Source organism: Phyllobates terribilis, unplaced genomic scaffold (genome assembly GCF_046119375.1).
Source record: "Phyllobates terribilis strain yellow unplaced genomic scaffold, ASM4611937v1 Scaffold_9__5_contigs__length_417890890, whole genome shotgun sequence".
Lineage (NCBI taxonomy): Eukaryota > Metazoa > Chordata > Amphibia > Anura > Dendrobatidae > Phyllobates > Phyllobates terribilis.
Window position 1 is genome coordinate 127,143,717 of NW_027362769.1, and position 12,465 is coordinate 127,156,181.

Below are 12,465 nucleotides of genomic sequence, written 5' to 3' on the forward strand. Positions count from 1 at the left end.
GTGGCTGTTCAAATATTTGGCCATCGCTACATGGGATCTCCTCTTCCACCACTTCAAGCGGAGCAGGCGAGGGGCCCAAATATGGAAATGGACCAGTGAACAGCTCTTCAGAGTGTCCAAGTGTGGGATCAGTTGCTGTCTGACGACACTCGGCATGGTGGGAGGAAGGAGCATCAGGGTGAGGAGGAGTATGCGGTCGAAACTCAAAGCTACTAACACTTGACCGTGTGGAAGACAGACCGGAGGTGGTGGTGCCCAGGTGACTGGAAGTATTATCTGCTATCCAATTAAAAACCTGTTCACACTGATCAGTTCGCAATACTGGTGTTGTTATGTGCTTGTCAGGAAACAACACCCACTTTTGGGTCAGACCTTGCCGCTCTCTGTCGCCCCCTTATCCTGCTGGTCAAACACGGTATTGACCGAGGATAAGCACGGGTGCAGCTGCTCTAATTTATGTCGACTATTGCGTCACGTGATGTGACAGGACGTATATATACCACCAGTTCCTTCCAGGAACGTATATATACCTCCGACCAGCCACCCTCAAACCACAATATCACATAAATACTGGTATACTGCCACCACCGATCTCTTAACAGGTGGATCGGGTACCCGTTAGGTAACGTGAATTAGCGGGTGAGGAACGTGTTTGCTCGACATAGAACAAGAAGAACGAAACTGGTAAATAATAATGATTTACTCCCGAAAGGGGGACAGTGTTTACAAAATATATACAAGATATTATAAAAGAGACAATTTACATATATGCATAAAACAGTTATTAAAATAAAAGGGATAAGTAATAGCAAAACCTGCTTCACAAGGTGATGGTCTCAGATTCTGTGGGGGGGGCGGCTCCCCGGAAATTAAATGTGATTCTTCCACGCAGCGTGTAGGGCATGCGTCTGACGTCCCTGAGAAGAATCTGCTGGTTTATGGCCGTTCTGGTTTTTAGCATGGGGCCAAAACACCAGGAGACACCCATATCGCTTACCTCACACGGGGGCTCGGTTTTGTGAACCCACCCAGCTGCATAAGACATAAAAATCCTCCATCTTTCATATCTTGGTGTGGGGGGGTCCCACATCCAAGATGGAGACATCATGTTTGCCGTCACTAATATTCATGCGGATGGCTATCAAATATGATATCTCTATGATGCTCAGAAGCTAAGAAACCATTTCCCACGTTTCCGGCGGTTTCCCAGCCATGCAAGATATACCATTGTAACCGGAAAAAAGTGAGCATTCCAAAAATGTGGTCCCTGGGTTTATGACAGTCATGTGCCTTATTAAATTCTACATTAACTGTACAAACTTTTAAACAATAGGATTTTTGGAGGGAAAGATCCAGGGTATACCAGTATACTTGCTCTGGGCTGAGGTTTTATGGTGTCATAAAAATTCCTGAGGGTTGGGGGAAGCTACAGTGAGTCCTATGTCTTACAAATGGACAGAGGGGTGGAAATTTAGGACATCTCTCATTTTTAAAACTAGGACAAAAATACATTTTGCCTGACAGTGCTTCCCTAGTAATTCGGTCAAGAACTGGGAGCGAGAAGATGTGGCTGTTGGTTGCGGCACATTTTCACCTTGGCCACGGCCCCGTCCTCTGCACACACCGTCACCAGAACGTCCAGTTCCACGTCCCTTGCCACGCGCCTTGCCCATTGTAAATTAACTAAAATAGCTTACACTCGCACTATCAATGGCAAAAGGGTAATAAAAAGGAGATTAGAACCGTGGAAGAGGAAAACCACAGTTCTAGTTCTCTGGCCTACACCGGAATCTTTTAAACAGATATATTTGTGTCTGAACAGTCAGCGAGACACTCAAACTGTTTTTTTTTATGTAAAAAAGGCAAAAAAGTGAATAATACAGAGATTTGAACCGTGGAACTGCAAAACCACAGTTCTAATTTCCTGGCATATACCAGACTTTTTAAAATAGATATATTTGTGTCTGAACAGTCAGCGAGACACTCAAACTGTTTTTTTATGTAAAAAAGGCAAAAAAGTGGGTAATACAGAGATTTGAACCGTGGAACTGCAAAACCACAGTTCTAGTTATCCAGCCGAAACCAGACTCGTTTAAACAGATATATTTGTGTCTGAACACTCACAGACACACTCAATTTATTTTTTTTTTGGGGGGGGGGGAATACCAAAAGGTTAATGAGACGGGTATTTGTACAGTCTGACTGAGAGAAAAAAAAAGAGGATTTAGATGAAAAAAAAAGGATTTTTCCTGGCCCCTGAGACCTGGAGCTAAGTCTAGCAATTTGACCAGCAGCAGCACACAGGACTGTAATGCAGTGTTTGTTGGTATAACCATTGCGTCTCCTATACAGCCTGCCTGCTTGATATCTGGGATGGATATTAGTCCTCAGAAGGACTGTTTGTTTGATTTGGCAGGCTTTATAGACCCTACACTACCTATTTTGCACTATATATCTCTCCCTAACTCAGCAGCACTGATCCTACACTGTCTGATCCCGGGCGACTGTGTCCAAGATGGCGGCGCACGGTTTTAAATACTCGAGGTGACGCTGTGCGTCCAGCCAATCACTGTAATGCCCACAACATGGCTGCGGCATTACAGTGACTGGCTGGCAATCCCTGCATGTTCATTGGCTCTGTAAAGAGCGCCAAACATGCAGGGCGGAGACCGGAGCTCCCGCCCGAGTAACCCAGAAATGCTCGGTGCTCGCCGAACATCCCGAGTAGTGAGATGCTCGGGCGAGTACCCAGCAGTGTCGAGCATGCTCGCTCAACACTAGTGAATATCCATTGTACAATCTCCTGAAAGCGCAGACCCAGAAACGAATGGGAGAAATTCAGGAGGCCATTAAAACACTACAGATGGCAATGAACTTACCGGGAATGAAAAAGGCCGGATCTTCTCTAAAGGCAAAAGGAAGAAAAGTAGAAATCGGAGCAAGTGACCGAGTGTCCATCTTCCTGGAGCTCGTTGATTGTCATAGCATGAACGGGGAGCAGGTAACGGAGGGAAAGCGTCCACTCACTCCGGTCCCATCACTACTAGAGAACTTGGTATCTTGTTTGTAAGAAATATACTTTGCTATCATTTACATACGGACGTATAAAGCCGCCTTTACAGTTACATGTCAGGTTTGCAATTGCATAGAAAACATCACTCCTCTCTGTAATCCGGTAATAAGAACTGTATACCTGCAGAGTATTAGTAAAAAAGGATTTATTGTCACATTTAAAGAGTAAAAAATAAAATGTATATGTTTTAGGCCTTTTAATTCTGAGCAGATTGGTGAGGGACTGAGTCCTGAGACCCCCACACATCATTCAATAGACCTCCTAGAAGTGGGCAGCTCATGGAGCTCGCATATCATGGAGTATGGCTTCAAAAGAAAGTCATAGGAGCGGCCAACTCCTGTCTGGGCATGCATGCTCAGATGAGTACGGCTTCAGTAGAAAGTTAAGCTTCCTACTACATGTCTGCTCTGTGTGCACTCGGTCAGGGGGGTTGTGTGCTCAGTCAGGGGGTTGTGCGCTCAGCCGGGGGGGTGGGGGGGGGTTACGATCTGGCAGTAGTTCTGTGCTCCTATTGTCCAGACCAAGGAGAAAATGGCTGAGGTATATCTCCAGCACAGGAAAGATAAGAAGCTCTATATCGGCTGCTACAGGTGACGTACAGGGAAATGTTCGCCGCGTGTCTCTCATGCATTTGTTACAGGGGTCTTCCATTCACCACTCATCCAGTAAACTACTTTTAAGCCACAAAAGTGAGGGGTTTATTGCTTATAGCACCCGTAATGTGCCAGCACTGATAACAGAGGCGTCAGGATAATGAAAACGTTCCAGAGAATGTTATCTTAGCAAGGAAATTAGTGATATAAGGTGGCAAAAAACACCCGTGAACACCCGTGAACACCGGTATAAGATTTCTCTAGTATGCAAAGCTACATTTTTATTTTTCAGAGATCCAATATGAAGAATCAAGTGAGATGATTCTATTACTGCAGCCACTAGAGCAGAGCTGGTCAAACTGTGGCCACATCCGGCCCTCTGGCTGTCCCAGTCCGGCCCACTAACCGAGACAGCCAAAGGGCTGGAACAGTGGCCCACCGGCCGCACCATGCCCTCAGCCACCCGCTGTCACTGCTGTCCGCATCATCAGGACGTAGGGGTAGACAGCGGTGAATACATTGGTGGAGGAAGGGTTGCCGGCTCCTTTTTCACCAATCACCATGTGAGACAGCTGACACGATGACGTCACTTAATCGCATCTGCTGTGCCGAGAGTGAGTGCACTGGAGCAGAGCAGCGGGGGAACAGGAGTGAGGCGAGTATGTCGGGTTTTTTTCATATGTGTATGGGGACTTTACATGTATATAGGAGGCTATGTGGGGGCTCATACTGTATGTAGAGGGGCTGTGTGTGGGTCATACTGTACATCGGAGGCTATGTGGGGCCTCATACTGTATTTAAGAGGCTATGTGGGGGCTCATATTGTATATAGGAGGCTAAATGGGGGATCATACTGTATATAGTAGAGTTGAGGAACACTGCCCTACATGGTATGATAGACACCACAGCGGCCCATGCGATATATCCACAACAGTCCCCCAATATACACCATGATGTTTACCAGAACCCCCCAATATACAGTATGATGTCCACCACAGCCCCATATACAAAATAATGTCCTCAACGGCACCCTATACAGTATGGTCACCACAACCCGATACAGGATGATGTCTCCACAGCCCCAGTATAATGTCCCCCTTGGCCCCCTATACAGTATTATGCCTCCCCACATATCCTACAGAGTATGATGTAACCACAGCCTAGGTATAATGTCCCCACAGCTCCCCGTATATTGTTTCCCATATAATATGATGTCCCCAACAGCCCCTCTTGTTATGTTCCCAAAGTCAGCACCACGTAGGTCCCAAAAGCCAGCACCACGTATTTCCCCACAGCAAGCCTCACATTGGTCCCCACAGCCAGCTCCACAGCTAGCTCCATGTAGATCCCCACAGCCAGCCTCTCTTGCTATGTCCCCCATTCATTGGCAAACTAATAAGAAAAATGTAAAAAAAAAGCTTATACTCACCTAATCTGTCTCGTGCAGAAGTGGACGCTGAAAGGCGTGATGACGTCACAGCATCGCGCCGTCCCCTGTGTGCGCCATCTCCTTCAGTGCGCAGGCCGGAAGTGGCCTGTGTTCAGGTGGAGGTCCCGGAGGAGCAAGGGGCTGATTACAGCTCCTCTGCTCCTGTTCCGGGCAGTGCCGACATCAATTGTATGCATGTCTGACAGACGTGAGTGCAGGAAGGGAAAAATGGCTGGTGCACAGGCAGAGAGAGGGGCGAGAAGTGTCATTGACGGACACTGCTCCTCTGTGTGCCTGCGCCACGGCTGTCACTGTGCTGAATGCCTGTGGCTAGGGGAAGATACCACAGGCATTCAGCAATGTCACTTTCTCCTCCCCAAGTGTGCCCACCTCGAGTAGGTCATAGGAAGCTGAATAAAATGATACCTTGATATCGATGATCTGATATCTTATTCTAGAGAAATACACTTTTTTTTTACTATGTAAATGAGCTGTTAAGATCTATGAGCCGGACACAGATCTCACCAAGAATCTGCCTCCAGAACTTATTATAAATGAAAGAGACATGTAATGACTGACAGTCTGCTCTCCTGATCTACATGTCTCAAAGTGGTGACGTCCCCTTTTAAAATAAGCTCTGGAGCCGTGTTCAGTTTCTTGATGGTGACAATAGGTGACCAGAAGTGCCATTGTGCAGAAGAACTGTGTAACAGACCTTCATAGGGGTCACTAGTTGAGTTCTTCAAGACTGTGGCCACCTGACCACATGTTCACATGTTACTTTCATGTGATTTACACCTTATTCTATGTCTTTTTTTATATTTCTTAAAATGTGGGAAAATGCTGGAAAGTAAGAATGCTTTAAAAATATCAGAGTTAATAGTTTATTTTGATCAATTAACAAAATGCAAAGTGAATGAACAAAAGAGAAATCTAAATCCCATCAATATTTGGTGTAACCGCCCTTTGCCTTCATCACTTCTTCTAGGTACTTGCACACAGTTTTTGAAGGACCTCGGCAGGGAGGTTGTTCCAAACATCTTGGAGAACTAACCACAGATCTTCTGAGGATGTTGATTGTGTAAATCCTTCTGTCTCTTCATGTGATCCCAGACAGACTGGACGATGTGGGATTAGGGCTCTGTGGGGCCAAATCATCATTCCTTGTTCTTCTTTATGCTGAAGATAGCTCTTAATGACATTGGCTGTATGTTTGGGGGTCATTGTCCGGCTGCAGAATAAATTAAGGGCTAATCAGACGCCTCGCTGATGGAAAAGTATCTGCCAGTATTTCAATATTATTAATTATGGAAAAAGGGGGTGATTCAAATTTTCACTCTCCCAGGTATGGTGCACGTTCAGATCCTGAACCCCCTCCATAGACAGGGGCAATTGACACATCACATGTCGGTAAGGGGTTAAAGAGGATCTGTCACCAGATTGCAAAATAAAAACTGAATATACAAATTAAATCTGTTAGACCCGATGAGGCTGGTATATTTACAATGAAAATCCTTGTCAGAACGGCTATATAATCCGGATAGTAAAATGTCCATTTTATGAGTCCTGCTGAGATCTGGACTCATAAAATGCTCACTTTAATATTAGGGAGGGAAACAAAGGACTTGGATTTTTCTAAGTAAATACACCAGCCTCATCAGGTGTAAGAGATCTATTTAGTATTGTATGCTGCTTGTATTGTGAAGTCTGGTGACAGATCCGCTTTAAACTTCTGACCCGGCACCAAGTCAAATGTTAAAATAAAGGGTCAATGAACCCCCTGACCGACGCAGTCACTGAAAGGTCTTTGCAGAAAAAAAAAAATCAATTGCATCAAAACTGTTGTTCCTCATCAATAACACGAGAGTAGCCTGACAATATGATCAGCAATACGGAAGATAATTCCTGCATCGTGCTATAGATGAGCATTATCCGGATCAGCTGCCTGTACGATCAGTAGGGCACCAGTGACTGACAGCCAGATTCCTACATAAGGCCATGTAAACTCCAGTGCACTGCACTGATCGCGGAGATCAGGTCCCACCATTTATCACCTGCCAGTGGGGAGGCAACCAATACTTTTGCCTGAAATACCCCTTAGTGGATGCCATAAAATACATATTTTTTTGCAGCTTTTACAATATAAAGCCTTTCCCAAAAAAATAAAGTCCCTAAGTAGCTACAAAGCCTTAAAGTAAAAAAAATATATAGCTGATGCAAAATGAGGAGGCAGAAATGAAAACGTCCCCTCCGTCACTTAGCTCCCTCTGTGGCTGTAGCTCCACTCACTGACTATAGGAGCCCCCTGTTCTCCGGATTGGTCGGGGTCTCAGCAGCTGGACCGCCAGCAATAATACACGTACCATGTAGCCTTTTTCATAAGTCAAAAAAACTGTATTTCATAGGACAACACCTTTAAGTTAAAAAAATTGGCCCTTAAAGGGGTTTTCCTCTTTTGGGGACATTTTATTATTATTTAAAGGGAACCTGTCACCTGAAAAAAAATTGATTAACTGACAGACATGGGGTTAATCTGCAGGTTAATAGCATTGTGAACCTTTTCAGGTGACAGTTTCCCTTTAAATGAAAATAGTTGGGCCTAAACAACAACGCAAAAATAAAAAAAAATACTAAATCTTTAAAGGGTTAACGGGTTGTCCAACATTACTGCTTTTTTTCCCTAATTGCTTGCTGCAGAATGAGTTGTAGCTCTTTTTGTCTCTTTTTGTGAGCTGCCCCTCCCCCCGTCATTGTAAGCCACCGGTGCCCCACGATCGCCTTGCGGGGGAGCAGACGGGAGCTGGTGCTCTCGATCACATGCGCGACTCTTATTTAAATGCCGCTGTCATCAGCGATCGACAGCGGCATATAACTGGTTAACCCTCACTTCCGTCACACCACAAAGGCCGACATATTATAACGTGCAGTTTATACTTTGCTTTCCCTCTAGTGTTCAGGAATGATTACACTGACTATGACAGAACGTAAAGCGCTGGTGACGTCATCACGTAAATATTGTCTCCTAAGGACTCCGAGAACTTGGAGCCGCACCGGCCTTGTACTTCCGGTGGGCGGGGTTACAGGACTGGTCCTTAGTGTCAGCGGTGTCCGCTGTGGAGAGAGGCAGCATCCGGGCATTCCGGGAACATGGCTGCAGATGCTGCCGCCTCCAGTGCTCAGGTGGGAGCGGCTGCGACTTACTGGCTGTGCTATAGTGTAGATGGTGACTGAATAAGAGCGAATATGCGTTTATTATCAGCCCTTGGTCTGTCACATATAAGTCAGAGGGGGTCGAGCTCTGCTCCCTCCTTCACACTTAGGTGTTTGTGATTTTTTTCTTGCAGTTTTCACTAGTATAGTATTTTTTTTTGTTCATTTTATTCATAATTTTTTTTGCACGTATGTGGAAATGGCAGAAAAAAGCAAAACCCCATTCCCAAAGCAAAAGGACCCAAAAATGTACCAGGGACCGGAGAATGCCTCAGAATAGATTGTATCGTCTTTTATAGTTCACTATTGGCTGACGGCGAACGTCGGGGAGGACTGACAGCGAATGTCGGGGGGGGGCTGACAGCGAACGATGGGGGGCCTGACGGCGAACGATGGGGGGAGGGCTGACGGCGAACGATGGGGGGAGGGCCTAACGGCAAACATCTGGGGATCTGATGGCGAACGTCGGGGGAGGGGGGGCTGACGGCGAACGTCGGGGGAGGGCCGACGGCGAACGTCGGTGGAGGGGCGGCTGACGGCGAACGTCGGGGGGGGGCTGACAGCGAACGATTGGGGGGGGCCTGACGGCGAGCATCGGGGGAGGGCTGACGGCGAACGATGGGGGGCAGGGCCTAATGGCAAACATTTGGGGATCTGATGGCGAACGTCGGGGGAGGGGGGGCTGACGGCGAACGTCGGGGAGGACTGACAGCGAACGATGGGGGGCGGGGCCTAACGGCAAACATCTGGAGATCTGATGGCGAACATCGGGGGAGGGCTGACGGCGAACGATGGGGGGCAGGGCCTAACGGCAAACATCTGGGGATCTGATGGCGAACGTCGGGGGAGGGGGGGCTGACGGCGAACGTCGGGGGAGGGCCGACGGCGAACGTCGGTGGAGGGGGGGCTGACAGCGAACGTCGGGGGGGGGCTGACAGCGAACGATGGGGGGGGCCTGACGGCGAGCATCGGGGGAGGGCTGACGGCGAACGATGGGGGGCAGGGCCTAATGGCAAACATCTGGGGATCTGATGGCGAACGTCGGGGGAGGGGGGCTGACGGCGAACGTCGGGGAGGACAGACAGCGAACGATGGGGGGCGGGGCCTAACGGCAAACATCTGGAGATCTGATGGCGAACGTCGGGGGAGGGCTGACGGCCAACGATGGGGGGCGGGGCCTAACGGCAAACATCTGGGGATCTGATGGCAAACGTCGGGGGAGGGGTGGGCTGACGGCGAACGTCGGGGGGGGCTGACGGCGAACGTCGGCTTCTGGCTTTGGCTTCCAAATACTGGTGTAAAATACTGATCAAATACTGAATTGTAAAATGAGGTCTAAGAAGTATAGTGGATGATATGGGAGTAAAACAAAACCCATTAGGGTCAGTAATGACTCATGGAGCTGCTGCCTGTCTCACTTGCTGATTTTTTTCCCATTGAAATAAAAATATATCAACAGATCCCATTTTTTGTTGATTACTGAAAATCCACAACTTCTTAAAAATAAAAAATGTGCAAAATAAAAAGGAAAATCACTTTTCAGTAAGTCGAAGATAAAAGCAAATATTCTGTACTCAACTCCCCTGGTAAAACTCCCCTGGTTCCCTGCCGGTCTCTATAGCGCAGTCTGCTGCGATGACAACTCAAGAGACCAGGCTAGTAGAGGTGGTGCAAATCGCCCCACAGGACGCAGTCTGATGGCCACGACAGGAACCCTGGGACCTGCCTCTTACCTGACAGCATCTGCCGCTCTTCTGATTAGCCGACCTGGCGTGACATTATCATCGCGGTGTGAAACACATATGACATCACGCCAAAAGAAGAGCCGCCGATGCCGCTATGTAAGAGGCTGTTCTCAGGGCTACCGTCTAGCAGCCACAGATCACTGGCCAATGGACAGGTTCCTGCCAATCAATACGTGCCAACTCTACAGGCTGTTACCAGTGATTACTTTTCTTTTTATATTGCTTATTCTAAATCTATTCCAAAATCCATATGATTTTGTCTGGATTTGCCTCTGCGCATGTTCCTGTGGCTTCTAGCAGAAATTTGTAGAAGTCTGCAGAATAGTGATGAGCGAGTATGTTTTCTTAACCCTTTCGCCGAGTATGCTCGGCTGAGCACTGAGTATTTATAGCGTGCTCGGTGATATGTTTGAATCACTCCCGTGTGCATGATTTGCGACTGTTTGACAGCTTTAATACATGTGAGGAATGTGTAAGAAGCAGACATTCCTCACATGTATCAAAGCTGTCAAAAAGTCACAAATCATGCACACAAACATATCACCGAGCACGCTATAAATACTCGGTGCTCGGCCCGAGCATACTCGCCGAAAGGGTTAACAAAACATACTCTCTCATCACTACTGCAGAAGCCTAGGCGGCACTTCTGCTGTGCCAGGGTGGTCCCTACAGAGGTGTAGCCATAGGACGCCATCACCTGTCGGAGAGAGAGAGTGCAGATCACCAGAAGAGCAGTAATGGCCATCGATCTTGTGCAGGATGCAGCCTACAGATCTTCTCACACCTTTCCTTTTAGCCTGTGTTTCTCCAGAATCCTAAGAGTCAACATTGTGTTTTTCATGACCGTTCATGGAAATGTTCTTTGGGGATTTCTAGAAAGCGCCTACAATTGTAATTCTTTCCTCTTTTCCGGCATTAATCAATTACTACTGCCAGGAAAAGTACTTTCATCACGTGCAGGCAGCCGCTAATGAGGGGCTGAAGGAGTATGGGAATGATCCGGTGTTCTTCTTTTTCCGGGCCTTTGGGATGTTAATGGAAGGTAATGGATTTTAGCTGAAACTCCCGGTTAACCCTTTCCATTTGAACACTCCTTTTAACCCATGTTTGCTTTATTCTCTTTATCCGCAGATCAAGTGTCCGAGTCTATCCAGGAACTGGAAACGCTGAAAGACAAGGCGGATGTGTCTCTGTGTGCTGTAATGGCCTTGATCTATGCGCACAAGAAGAGCTCACACCCTGGTAATCCTCGCCCAGAATGAATAGTCTTATTAGTGGTCATACTGTGGAAAATGAATAAGCAACTTATTGAATATGTAAGATTTGGACTTTTAAAAAGAAAACAGCACCACTCTTGGTCATAGGATGTGTGCAGTATTGCAGCTGATCCCCAAGCAGGGCTGTGGAGTTGGAGTCGGTGTCCATTTTGGTGAAGTTGGAGTTGTTATAAAATGGACCGACTTCAACTCCTAAAACATATAATAAATTGGGTACAGTAGTTCAATGCAGTTTGTGGGGAATATTTTTTCAAAAGAATTTGAGAAAGTTATGTAATGTCCTATAAATGTCTGTCCTATTCCTGATCTAAGGGTCTAGACTTTTAGCGGAGATGAACCTGTGATACAGTAAATTTATCACTTAAACATGAGCCATGTATGAGGGAGTCGTGGAGTCGGTGTCATGGAAATTGAGGAGTCGAAGGTTTGACTTACCGACTCCACAGCCCTTTCCCCAAGTGAATTAATCTGGGCTGAAATACCAAGGTCGATGGCTTAATAGATACAATTAGATGTTTTCTTTCTCTTTCTCTTCTCCTCTCTCTTCTCGATCTTCTCTTTTCTCTTCTCTCTTTTCTCTTCTCTCTTTTCTCTTCTCTCTTTTCTCTCTTCTCTCTCTCGTCTTCTCTCTCGTCTTCTCTCTCTCTCGTCTTCTCTCTCTCTCGTCTTCTCTCTCTCTCGTCTTCTCTCTCTCTCTCTCGTCTTCTCTCTCTCTCGTCTTCTCTCTCTCTCGTCTTCTCTCTCTCTCTTCTCTTCTCTCTCTCTCGTCTTCTCTCTCTCGTCTTCTCTCGTCTTCCTTCTCTCTCGTCATCTCTCTCTCGTCATCTCTCTCTCGTCTTCTCTCTCTCGTCTTCTCTCTCTCGTCTTCTCTCTCTCGTCTTCTCTCTCTCGTCTTCTCTCTCTCGTCTTCTCTCTCTCGTCTTCTCTCTCTCGTCTTCTCTCTCTCGTCTTCTCTCTCTCGTCTTCTCTCTCTCGTCTTCTCTCTCTCTCGTCTTCTCTCCCTCTCGTCTTCTCTCTCCCTCTCGTCTTCTCTCTCCCTCTCGTCTTCTCTCTCTCTCTCGTCTTCTCTCTCTCTCTCGTCTTCTCTCTCTCGTCTTCTCTCTCTCTCGTCTTCTCTCTCTCGTCTTCTCTCTCTCGT